This window comes from Mustelus asterias, chromosome 4 (genome assembly GCF_964213995.1).
Source record: "Mustelus asterias chromosome 4, sMusAst1.hap1.1, whole genome shotgun sequence".
NCBI lineage: Eukaryota > Metazoa > Chordata > Chondrichthyes > Carcharhiniformes > Triakidae > Mustelus > Mustelus asterias.
In genome coordinates, this window is record NC_135804.1 from 64,402,392 (window position 1) to 64,416,335 (window position 13,944).

A 13,944-nucleotide genomic window follows, 5' to 3' on the forward strand; every position below is an offset into this window, starting at 1 on the left:
ATGTTTAGGGAAAATAAAAGAAGAATAGTCCCTGGGTGGGATTAAGGAAAATTCATATTGTCCATTTTGTTTTGCGATGCTCATATTTTGCAGCAGTGTGTCTGTGTTACAATTATGCTTTATTTCAATGATGCTTTGATTCAAGCCAAAAATTAAATGGATTATATTGCCAAACTTCCGCTTTCGAATTGTGAGCTATAATGTTTAGTTTAGAGTGTTGAGTTGGGTTTAAAGGAAACGTTGAAGGCTGGTGAGAGAAATTCTCAATTTCGTGCTGTGTTTAGGGCTAAGTCCTTAATATGGACCTGGCCTAGCTGGTCCCCATTTGTTTTAGACTGGACAAACTATGCTCACCGTCGGCAGAAAGAATTTTTTGACTGTTCGTTTCTACCAGTGACTGCAAAAGCAGCCTCAAACAAAGCTTAATTTGAATTGTGGCCTTACACCTACTTGGTTTTAAAACACACACTCCTCTTTCAGGGGCAGGGCAAAGACCTGGTCATTATTTCATCTGATAATCAGAGAATAAAGAGAAGTTTCTGCTCCCTAGATTTTACAGTTTATTCCATCAAGTTCTTCTTTCCCATCTTGTTTTTGGACGGTACAAAAATGCAACCCCCTTTAAATGGAAAACTCAAATTCCTTTCATTCAGATATTGCACAAATAATGTAATTGGATTGAGCTTTACTGTTTTACATCAATGGGAGATCCTGGTAAATGTATGTCAATCAATATTTACAGCATTTAACATTTATTAGACAGAGGGAAATATTAATGTTAATGGAGGCAGTGGCTTTTGGTAGCCAGTCATGTGAGTAGGACATTTGACAGATCCTGAAATTTTGCAGACTACAAATTTCTTGCTTTTGGTGCTATCCCATCATGACCTGCCTGAGTTTAGAGTCATCTCTCAAAGGGTGGAGTGCTATTCTATGCACCAGACAAGATAAACTCAACAAAAAGACACCAGTCTTTCACATCACAAGCTGGAATGAAGGGTCACGTGTCCTGGTCTTACCGACAACTTTCTGCAGGTTGATGACACATATAAGACAACTGTGATTGATGAAGAACTTACAAGGCTCAATGTGGACATTGCTGCTCTGCAAGATAGTCGGCTCCCCCCAAGTGGATTCCTTAAAGAGAAGGACGCTAAATGTTGTTTTGGCAGGGGAAAATCCAAGAGGCTACGCGGTTTGCAATAAAAATCACTCTACTCGCAATGATTCAACCCCCCACAGAAAGCTGAGAGAGATTTCTTATTCTTTGCTTATCAACAAGTATGGACTTGTTTAACCTCATGTGCATCAATGCCCAACATTTACCTTCACCCCAATGTCTGGGATTAATTCTATGATGCATTGAATGCTGCCATCATCAAAATTCCCAGCACCAAGGCTTCTAACTTGTAGGGTTCTTCAACACAAGGGTGGGTGCCAACTTCACGGCTTTGCCAATGCACAAAAGGCACCTGGAATCTGCGAAATGAATGGGGATGGACAGAAATTGCTGGAGCTATGCTGTTACCATGTGTGCTGAACAGCTACTACCAAACTAAGCATGGCCATTAGGTGTTCTGGAAACATATGATATCACACCACTGGCAACAGTTAGATCTCAGCATCACCACCCTCAGCAGTGTCCTCATCACTCGTAGCTAACACAATGCTAACTGTGGCACTGACCATTCCCTGGCGTGCAGCAAGGTCAAGCTTCAGCCAAGAAAACTCTCAGAAGATCATCCTCGGATCAATACTTGCCATACCACTAATTCAGAGGACCCAGGTGTTCCTCAACATCCTTGATCAGACTCTTTCAGACATCACCCAAAGCCAGAGTGTGGTGTCAAAGTGGGAATAACTGTGCAAGACCCTGCATTCACTGTATATGGGAAAAGAGATCTATAGAATCCCTGCAGTACAGAAAGAGGCCATTCGGCCCATCGAGTCTGCACCAACCACAATCCCACCCAGGCCCTACCTCCGTATCCCTACATATTTACCCACTAATCCCTCTAACCTCCGCATCTCAGGACACTAAGGGTAATTTTAGCATGGCCAATCAACCTAACCTGCACATCTTTGGACTGTGGGAGGAAACCGGAGCACCCGGAGGAAACCCACACAGACACGAGGAGAATGTGCAAACTCCACACAGACAGTGACCCAAGCCGGGAATCGAACCCAGGTCCCTGGAGCTGTGAAGCAGCAGTGCTAACCACTGTGCTACCGTGCCGCCCATTTAAGATCTAAGTAAAGCTGACTGGTTAGAGGCTAACTGGACTGAAACGGAGTCAGTTACTGAAACCAAGAAGAGAGCCCTCAAAAACTACCATCAAGTCCACAGCACAAAATCGAGATGCTCTCAAAGCTGTCAGAATCAAGATTCAGTGGACAGGCCAGAATTATACCAATCAAAACTGGTTGAAACTCTGCAACAGTGAACAATCAATGCTGAATCTGTGGATGCTATAAGGATGTAGGAAAGAATCAAGAAAGTAACATGGCCAACAGCAGTCAAATCAGCGCCCATTGAAGACAAAGACTGGCACGATCATTACTGAACCTAGCAAGAAGATGGAAGGTGGGTGGAGCACTATCTCAAACTCTACACAATGGAGAACATTGTCACTGAAGAAGCTCTCGGTGCCATTTCAAACATCCCTGTCATAGAGGAGCTGGACAGTAAACCCACCAAAGTAGAACTCAACAAGGCCTTTGACCATCTTGCCAGTGGTAAAGCCCCAGTAAATGATATTACACCTGAAATCATTAAAAATGGAAAGCCAGTACTGTTGCAGCATCTCCATGCAGTTTTGTGTTTCTGCTGGAAGGAAAGATTTGTGCCTCAAGGCAAGCATGATTAAAAAAAAAAAATCTTATACTAAAATAAAATGATTGCAACAATTATCAATACATCTTCTTGTTAAGTATTATGGGGAAGGCCTTTTTTCACATTGCTGTGGCCAGATTGCAGACCCTGGCTTCACACAGCAGATTGGACTAAATTATGGGCCAGGACAGAGACTCCACAGTTCATCAATATTGACAACCTCACTTTGGAAGTGGTTGACAGCTCCACGTACCTTGGATAAACAATTACCTGCAACCAGTCCCTTGATGCTGAAATCAGCACCAGGATTTTTTATTAAATTCATTCTTGGGATGTGGGCATTGCTGGCTGGGCTAGCATTTATTGCCCATCTCTAATACTCGTAAGGAGGTGGTGGTGAGCTGCCTTCTTGAACCGCTGCAGACCATGTGGTGTAGGTACACCCATAGTGCTGTTGAGGAAGGAGTTCCAGGATTGCCAAGGCTGCAGCTATCGCATCAATGTTGAGAAGTCATGTGTGGGCCAACAAAAGAGTAATTGAAAATACAAAGCTCCATGTGTACCAGGCTTGTGCTCTTAGCACCCTCCTTTACAGTAGCGAGACATGGACAACTTAAGCAAACCAGGAAAAGCTGCTGAACAGCCTCAGATGAATTATTGCATCTCCTGCTAAATGGATCCAAACCAGATGGTGAAATACGAAACAGGACACAATGCTAGGTTTATTTACAAGATCTCTGCAGTTTACTGCCCGGTGTCACAGTGCACTGTCTTTCTATGTGACCCCAGTTCTCAACCAAACAATGGGTGAAATTTTCCAGCCCCACCCACTACTTAGATTGTCTGTTTCCACTGAAAATTAATGGAATTTAAGCTGGACCATCAAATCTCCCACCACGATAGGGCTGGAAAATTCCAACCAATGCCCATTACCTGTGTATCTTAAACAACATAATCAAGAAACCATTAATAGATTCCACTTTCTTTAAAGAAAACCAGTTTACAACTTACTTAAACATACTTAACACATGCAGAAATCAAAGAAAAAGATGTTTTTCCATAATTCTTATCACCCATCATACCGCAACATGTCCCTCTTCTAGGGACAATAATTTCTTGGAGCAAGGATTTCTCTTTGTAGAACAATCCTATACTTGGTGACTTGCATCATTTTATTTTAGAAATTTATTTTTGTTTCAACATTTCCTTTTAATACAAGGAAAGCCAATCCTCAACCATTTCTCAGTGACACTCTTTGTTGAATGAACATTATTCCAAAGAGGACAATTACATTTGTGGACAAACCTTTCTCAGAATGCCCTGTGTAAAGGATTTCCTTAAAATATCCAAAAATACAATCCCATATCTATCCCATCCACTGTTTCTGCAGCTAGGATGCTTTTAACGATGCTTTTAATTTCCTTGGCTTCCCAGGCAAAGGCCAACACTTTCTATTTCTCCTCACCAAGAATATGATAAACCCAGTCATGCTCAAAAATCCATCCAGAAGATAGGCAAGGAAAGCATCACTAAAAATGACTAACTTCATATCTTTTGGGTCTTCCAAGGCTGGAAACTTGAACAGCATTTCTTGGAATTTAATTTTTTAATGTTTTATTTGTTCTGAGAGCCTCCAGAACTGTGGTGTCTTTCATCAGTTCTCTGTTACAATATGTCATAACTGGCATCGGGTCATGTCTGAACGCACAGCCAGTTTTAACTGTCCAATCAAACTTCTTAACTGGATACTTACTCTTAAATACAAGATCATCTTTCTGTGATGATACACGTACAATTTTTATATACATACATAATATCTCTACATCTTCCCATTACACCCTATCACTTTATCCAAACCTTTTTCATTCTTTCTGACAGGCTTAATTTCCTCCTCCTATGCTGTAACAATTCTGTGATAATAGGACTCTTAATCCTTGAAGCATAATTTTGAGCCGCACTTCAGATGGTGATTTTTTTCTTAAGTATTTATTTTACTAATTTTTACCCACAATGAAACTCCACAGTTAAGAGTGCCAATTGGTTGCTGGGAAATAAATATCTACCTGTGACTCCCAGGAATCTTGTATTCACTACTTGAATAATTATTTGAAACTAGTCAAACAGAAATTAAAATGTTTGCTCTCTCAGTATTTGCAATTTTTCCATTAACTGATTTTGTTGTAAAGGAGACAATATAAGACAGCAGCTAAGAAGCAATGCATGATTCAGTGACAGAAAGCAGAACTGCACTTAAAAACATCTCACACTTTAAACAATCACAGGTTGACACTGCATCTGCACATAGAAATCATAGAAACCCTACAGTACAGAAAGAGGCCATTCGGCCCATCGAGTCTGCACCGACCACAATCCCACCCAGGCCCTACCCCCATAACCCTACATATTTACCCACTAATTCCTCTAACCTACGCATGTCAGGACACTAAGGGCAATTTTTAGCATGGCCAATCAACCTAACCCGCACATCTTTGGACATGTGCAGGAAGTCCTCATTAGTGTTCTGCATAAATAAATGCAACCTTTTCTTTTACTAGTGTGTCGGTCCATTGGATGGACAAGCAAATGGTGGTCTGTATATTGCAGTTATTGTAAGTTATTATTTTCTGCAAGGGAAGGAGCTTAGTTATACAGATTGGGCGGCATTGTGGCACAGTGGTTAGTGCCGCTGCCTCACAGCGCCAGGGACCCAGGTTCAATTCCAGCCTTGGGTGACTGTCTCTGTGGAATTTGCACATTCTTTCCGTGTTTGCATGTGTTTCCTCCGGGTGCTCCGGTTTCCTCCCACAGTCGAAAGACGTGCTGGTTCGGTGCATTGGCCATGCTACAATTCTTCCTCAGTGTGTCTGAGCAGGCGCGGAGTGTGGTAACTAGGGGATTTTCACCATAACTTAATTGCAGTGTTAATGTAAGCCTACTTGTGACACTAGTAAATAAACTTTAAACTTTAGATTGTGACTGACTACGTGTCCAGTTTTGAATAGACCTATCTGATTTCACTAGGCAACTGCCTTCTCATTTTGTTAATCTAACAGAGGAAAATGGAGATTTTGTTTGTGATGGGAAGTGTGTTCTAAGTAAGTTTGAGTTAAGAGGAATGAATTGTACAGATTTTTTTAACAACAGCATAGCTGCTTGGTGGGCAGGAGGGGGTGGGGGAAGACAACACACACTAAGTAACATGGCAGATGCCCATGAACAATATTGGTGGAAAACTACAGAATGTCCCACAATGCAGAAGCAGCAAAAGCCCTTATGTCTGGTTTGTAAATTCAAATGTTCCTGGTCACTAACTTTGTTTTTAACAAAATGCAATTTACATCTTTATGCCATCTATAATATAGAAAAACATTCCAAGGTGTTTCACAAAAGGCTAACCAGACAAAGGTAATGGCTGAGTAAAGGATCAAGATATTGGGAGATATGTCTCAAAGTATAATCTTAAAGAAGAGGGGCTGGCCTTGTGCAGACTTGTAAAGGAAATTCCAGAGTGTAGGGTCTAGATAGCTTGCAAGCACGGCAACCAATTGTAGGGCAAGAGGACAGGGCATGAGATAAGTTTAAAATCAGATTATAGGACATTGGACGATCCATATTATCATTTAATGATTGAAAACCTGAGAAGCCTGCAGTTCCAATCTTCGAAATGGTTTAAAATGAACTAAACTGATGATGTTACTGCCAATAAATCACATGGTTTTACCCTGGTAAATGAACTGAGAATATAGGGGTACTGTAGGTCTCAACCTATGGAGTCAGAAGATCATGGATTCAAGTCCTACTCCAGAGATTTGTACACACAGGACGAGATTTTTCGACTATTTCCTCTGGCAAGATCATCCGGTCCCACTGACAGTGAGCCCCACCAAGGGTTCCCAGTGCTGGGGGTGCTAATAACAGGAAACCCATTGACATTGGTAGAACTGGGAGACCACACTACCGGTTAATGGCAAGCTGGCTCCGCCACCACAAAACACACAGTGGGGGAAGGCGGAAAATTCTGCCTTTAATTAGACTCTACTGTCAAAAATGCTGCTTTCAAATGATACAATAATCTGAGGCCCCGGCTGCTCACTCAGGTGGCTTATAAGTGGCATGGTACACAGTGGTTAGCATTGCTGCCTCACAGCGTCAGGGACCCAAGTTCAATTTTGGCTTTTGATGACTGCCTGTGTAGAGTTTGCCCATTCTCCATGTGTTTGCGTGAGTTTCCTACGGGTGCTCTGGTTTCTTCCCACAGCCCAAAGATGTGCAGGTTAGGTGGATTGGCCATGCTAAATTGCCCCTTAGTGTCCAAAGATGTCTGGATTGGGGGATTAGCAGGATGAATACATGGGGTTACGGGGATAGAGCCTGGGTGAAATGCTCTGTCAAAGAGCCAGTGTAGACTTGATGGGCCGAATGGCCTCTTTCTGAACTGTGGGGATTCTAGGAAATAAGATTCCATAATATTATTCTTGAAATTACCCTTAACATTTAATCCTGAAGAACATCACTAAGTTGGTCACTTAGTTCATTACCAAAACCTTGCTGGGTGTGCAAATTGGCTGCTAAATTTCCTCTGTTGCGACAATGACTAATCTTTTAAAATATTTAATTGGCTATAAATCACTTTGGGACATTCTGAAGTTGTGAAAGGCACTATATAAGTGCTTCATATTTTTTTCTACCCAGAACCTTACCAAGTACCATCTGGTTACCATTCTGAGCTACAAACATTACAGCTTGAAAACAAAACTGTTTTGGTATTCTTGTGACACTCCAACAAAAGGGAATGAAAAACAGTTCCATTAAGAAGTATTGAATTAGGTTTTGCAACCGGTGTTATTTTAATAGCTCCTTTTATTTTTAATAAACTTCAGTTGGACTTATGACCACGAAAACAAGAGTTAGTCATTATGATAATGGAGCTCAGTTCAAGCAAAACAAGTATGAGCCAGCAACACCTCTTATACTTGCCATTTTCAAGTATTCCTCCAGCAGATCCCAGAGGGCAGAAATTTCTCATTTCTAGGCAGAGTGGTGCAGAGTGAGTGGGAACAATGGTGTGGAAGCTGTCGGTCCCAAGGGCAGCTTCCTCCACTGTATTTTAGGGTCTTAGAGAAAATACTACAATCACAGTAACCATTGTGAAAAATGGCAGTACGTAAGGGTAAATTGTTGCTGTGCTCAGAGCCTGAACCACATGAACAATGAAAAGATGAAGTGGATATGTGAAGCCCGTTACTTCCCCACCAATGAGGAAATGATTCTCCACCTGTGTTCACTTCAAAACCAGAGAATCCTACCCAAGGTCAATGGATCTTTGCATGGTCCGTCCCCCCGCCTGCTACAATTCTCATGGTGGGCGGGATGGGAGAATTCCAGCCGATATAGTCTTGGCATTGTTGCTGCTTACCAGAAGTAAAGCATTTAATGAGTTATACCGTCAAATCAATAAAATTCACAACATGTAGAACTTTAGTTCGGCCACATTTGGAATAGGGACATAGGTTTAAGGTAAAAGGGGGAAAGTTTAAAGGAGATGTGTACACAGAGAGTGGTAAGTGCCTGGAATATGCTGCTAGAGGAGGTGGTAGAAGCAGATAAAATAGCAACATTTCAGGGACATCTTGACAGATACATGAATAGTCAGGGAATAGAGGGATACGGACTGCATAGTGGCAAGAGGTCTTTAGTTTAGAAAGGCACCATGTGTCGACGCAGGCTTGGTGGGCTGAAGGGCCTATTCTTGTCCTGTCACCCCACCCCAAATTCTTCCATCCTGTCTTAATGCCAGAGTTCCATGAGCAACGCTCCAGTGTGGATGGCCATGTGGAAGAAAGTGTATTCAAGCCAGACCCTTCTGCCCCCCCCCCCCCCCAGCTCCATACGATGGCGCTTTGTAGTAGGGTCACCGGATAGTGATTAGGAATGGAAGTGCTGCTTGACTTTTCAGTTGCAAGAGCCAGGAACAGATAAACCATTTTTGGAGCTCTAACTATTGCAGGGAAGACTTGGAATGGAACCTGACAGCAAAGCCAACAACATCTGTGAATCAGGTTTGTGCTAATCAGCTACACTGAAGCTGCCAGTGAATTGGAACTTGGTAGAGTTCAGGTAGAATAACATAACATACATGTTCAGCTCTGTTTTTTACCCAGTAACAGATGGTCACATCTGGATGGATTTATCCAGTTATGGCTCTTGCCATGCTGACTAACTTCTTTGCCTTCGTTGTTTCTCTTCATTGTTTTGGCCTCTTTATGAATTAAGAGGCCAAAAACCAGAGAGAGTTGTAGACTGGTTTCAGCACAAAAGGAGGCCATTCAACCCATCACGTCAATGTTGACTCTCTGCAAGAGAAACTCGGCAAGTCCTACTCCACCCCCTTCCCTATAGCTCTAAAAATATTTTCTTGTCCGGTGTTATCCAATTCCCTTTTGAAAGCCATGATTGAATCTGCCTTCGCCACATTCTCAGGCAGTGCATTCCAGATCCTAACCACTCGCTTCATAAAAAGATTGTTCTTTATATCGCTGTTGGTTCTTTTGTCAATTATCTTAATTTTTTTAAATTCTTTCATATGTTGTGGCTGTTGCTGATAAAGCCAGCATTTTGTCACCCTTCCCTAATTGCCTTTGAGAAGGTTGTAAACCACTTTCTTGAACTGCTGCAGTCTGTCTGCTGCAATACACTTACAGTGTTGTTAGGAATGGAGTTTTAAGATTTTGATCCAGTGGACTCTAGGATTTTGACCCAGTAACAATGAAGGAATAGTTCCAAGTCAGGATATTCTAGGGCTAGAAGGGGAGTGTTCCCATATGTCTACTGCCCTTGTCTTTCCAGATGATAAAAATAGAGGTTTGGTAGGTGCAGCCAATGGAGACTGGGTGAGCTGCTAGAGTGCCTTTTGTATATAGTGCACGCTACTACCACTGTGCATCAGTGGTGGAGGGGGCGAATATTTATGTTGGTGCATGGGGTCAATCAAGCAGGCTGCTTTGTCCTGAGTGGTGTCAAGCTACTTGGGTGTTGTTGGAGCTGCACTCATCTCAGCAAGTGGAGACTATTCTATCACATTCTTAATTTGTGCCTTGTAAATGGTGGATAGGCTTTGGGGAGTCGGGAGGTGTTACCCAATGCATAATTCCCAGCCTCTGACTGCTCTTATCCACAGAATCCTACACTGCAGAAGGAGGCCATTTGGTCAAGGGGAAATGGTTGGATTCTCTCTTCTTGGAAATGGTCAGTGCCTGCACTTTTGAGATACAATTGTTGCTTGCCACGTATCAGCACAAGTTGAATGTTGTCCAGTTGTTGCTGCACATGGACACAGTGTGCTTCAGTGCATGAGGAGTTGCAAATCGTACTGAACTTTATGCAATCATCAGCGAACGTCCTCACTCCTGACCTTATGATGGAGTGATGATCATATGTAGATGAAGCAGCTGAAGATGGTTGGGCCTAGGACACTACCCTGCTGAAGTCCTATAGGAATGTCCTATGACAGAGATGATTGGCCTCCAACAACCACAATCATCTTCCTTTGGACCAGATGTGACTCCAACCAGTAGAGAGCTTTTCCCTGGATTCCCATTGACATCAATTTTTGCAGAGTTATTTAATACTACACTTGCTCAAGTGCTGCGTTGAAGTCAAGGTCAGTCACAGTTACCTAACCTCATGTGTTCATCTATTTTGTCCATGTTTGGACCAAAGATGATGAGGTCGAGAGCTGAGTGACCCTGGCGGAACACAAACTGACCATCAGTGGACCTGTTATTGTGAAGTAAGTGCGGCTTGATCGCACTGTTGATGACACCTTCCATCACTGTTGATGATTGAGAGTACAGATGGGGCCATAAATGGCTACATTGGATTTGTCTTTCTTTTTGTGGACAGGACATACCTGGGCAATTTTCCACATTGTTGGGTAGATGTCAGCATTGTAGCTGTACTGGAGTAGCTTGGCTAAGGGCCCAGCTAGTTTGCAGCGCAATCTTCAGTACTACTAATGGGATGCTGTCGTGGCCCATAGCCTTTATTATATCCAGTGTCTCCAGCCATTTCTTGATCTCATGTGGAGTGAATTAATTTAGCTGAAGACTGCACCTACAACTTTTGTTCTCTTTACATGTTCGTCTGGTTGGAGATTAGGGTCTCGATGTAGAGCCAAGTCTGGATGGAAAACAATATCTGGATGGAGAGTTGGGTCTGGATGGAGATTGAGGTTTGGAAGGAGAGCATGGGCATGAATCCATGAGCAATTTAACATTCTCAGCAATATTCGGCTGGTCAAATTACTGCCCACAACTGCCAGACAAAAACCACAAAACCACACTGAGATGTAATGTGTCTGATATATTCATTTCAAACTCAAAACTTTGGTGAATAAGAATGTGTAAAAGTTTCACAGTGAATGGTGGCAGATGTTTTTAAGTGTAGTTATCTATATTGTATGTGAGGTGTTCTTGACTATAATTTGTGTATGGAATCCACATGTGTGGCCAGTCAGTGATTTATCTTGGACATCACTAACCTAGATATTGGACAGTTAAAAGTGCATTGTAAATCATAGCAGAACCAATATATGCTTATGGAGTGGCTGATGATGCTGAACCTGAGAAAATGAAAATGCAAAAAATCAAAAATATGAGAGTTGTGGGCAGCTCGGTGGCACAGTGGTTAGCCCAGCTGCCTCACAGCACCAGGGACCCGGGTTCGATTCCAGCCTTGGGTGACTCTCTGTTTGGTGTTTGCACATTCTCCCCAAGTCTGCTTAGGTTTCCATTGGCCATGCTAAATTGCCCCTTAGTGTCGAAAGATGTGCAAGTTAGATGGTCATGGTAAATGCATGGGGTTATGAGGATAGGGACAAGCAGTCTCGATGGGCCGAATGGTTTCCTTCTGCATTGGCGGGATTCTATGGAGTACTCCCCATTCTTAAATAGAGGTAAAACCATCAAGAGTGATGGGTAAAATATGGCTTATTCATTAACAGGAGCGACAGAGAGAACAAGCAACATACCCCTCATTCCATATTTTGCATATGGACAGTAGACCAAAAGAATAGTATATTTCATTGTTTCTTCATTTCTTCTCAAAAGAATCTCTTGGCATTGCATCTCATGGAATACTTTAAACTTGTTTCTTTCAAGCTTTTAATGGTCTGTTGAATCATGAATAATTTAAGGTACAAAATGTACCATTCTGTTACAAAAAAGGGAAAAGCTTGCATTTAAACAATGCCTTATCACATTCTTGGGATGCCATTTTAAATTCCAGTCCCTATAAACAAAGACGACAGCCAATGTAGAATATACAGGCCCTGCAACAGCAAATGATGAATGACCAGATAATCTATTTTTTGGTTGAATGAGTATGTTTAGGATATCAGAAAGTCTCCCCATCAGTTGAGTACTGCGTGGGAGTTTTATATCCACTTTACAAAACATATTCATGGTCATGTCCCAACTAAAGCATGGCAGCTTTGACAACATAACACATCCTCGCAATAGGTACGGCAGCATAAAGCTATGTTTCCCAAAAAAATATTTTCACACCTAAGTAGTTCAGGTCTGGAATGCACTGCCTGGAAGTGTGGTGGAGGCCGTTTCAATCGAGGCATTCAAGAGGGCATTAGATGATGGGAAACTAAATGCAAAGGTGAATTAACTGAAGGGGAACTAGAGAGTAGGGCCAGTAAGACTCAGAGAAAAAGCAGGCGGGGGTGTGGTTGCTGATCAAAGAGAGTCTGGTAGATTGAAGTGCATTTGTTTCAATGCGAGAAGTGTAACAGGTAAGGCAGATGGTGAACCTAGAGCTTGGATTAGTACTTGGAACTATGATGTTGTTGATGATGAGACTTAGTTAAGGGAAGGACAAGATTGGCAGTTTAATGTTCCAGGATACAGATGTTTCAGATGGGAAAGAGAGGGATGTAAAAGGGGTGGAGGAGTTGCAGTACTGATTAAGGAGAATATCACAGCTATACTGTGGGAGGACGCCTCGGAGAGCTCATTCAGCGAGGCAATATGGGTAGAGCTCAGGAATAGGAAGGGTGTAGTAACAATGTTGGGCGTTTACTATAGGCCTCCCAACAGCCAGCGGGAGATAGAGGGACAGATATGTAGGCAAATTTTGGCAAGGTGTAAAAGTAACAGGGTTGTTGTGGTGGAAGATTTTAACTTCCCCTATATTGACTGGAACTCACTTAGTGCTAGGGGTATGGATGGGGCAGAGTTTTTAAGGAGCATCCAAGAGGGCTACTTGAAACAGTATGTAGATAGTCCAACTAGGGATGGGGCTGTACTGCACCTGGTATTGGGGAATAAGTCCGGCCAGGTGGTCGACGTTTCAGTAGGGGAACAGTGACCACAATTCAGTAAGCTTTAAGGTACTGATGGATAAAGATAAGTGTAGTCCTCAAGGGAAGGTGCTAAACTGGGGAAGGCTAATTACAACAATATTAGGCAGGAACTGAAGAATGTAGACTGAGGGCAGATGTTTGAGAGCAAATCAACATCTAACATGTGGGAGGCTCTCGAGTGTAAGGATAGGAATTCAGGACCGGCACGTTCCTGTAAGGATGAAGAATAAGTATGGTAAGTTTCAGGAATCTTGGATAACGAGAGATATTGTGAGCCTAGTCTAAAAGAAAAAGGAAGCATTTGTCAAGGTGGGCAGGCTGGGAACACACGAAGGTGGATGATGAGTCTGAGGAAGGGTGTGTAGATAGTTTGGGTCATGTTGAGATCAAAAAGGAGGAACTATTGGAGGTCTTGAAAAATATTAAGGTAGACAAGTCCCCAGAGCCTGATAGGATATACCTCAGAATACTGAGAGAGGAAAGGGGGGAAATTGCTGGGGCCTTGAGAGAAATCTTTGTGTCCTCACTGGCTACAGGGGAGGTACAGTAAGAAGTCTCACAACACCAGGTTAAAGTCCAACAGGTTTATTTGGCAGCATTAGCTTTCGGAGTTTCAGGCTCCTTCATCAGGTGAGTGCGGGCTTGTGTTCACAAATGGGGCATATAAAGACACAAACTCAATTTACAAGATAATAGCTGGAATGCGAATCTTTACATGTAATCAAGTCTTAAAGGTACAGAC

General features: G+C 42.4%; 1 protein-coding gene across 6 annotated transcripts in view; it reads left to right on the plus strand.

The window, feature by feature from the left end:
* The window catches only part of st3gal2 (ST3 beta-galactoside alpha-2,3-sialyltransferase 2), a 411,189-nt gene that overhangs the window by 171,631 nt on the left and 225,614 nt on the right, over positions 1-13,944 (plus strand). Inside the window, exon 1 of one of the 6 annotated variants that reach the window (XM_078211166.1) lies at positions 10,060-10,078. The exons of the other annotated variants lie outside the window; for them this stretch is intronic. The gene's annotated coding sequence lies outside the window, so the exon portion shown is untranslated. Of the gene's footprint in view, positions 1-10,059; positions 10,079-13,944 lie in introns of those variants that run through there. 6 annotated transcript variants of the gene reach the window in all.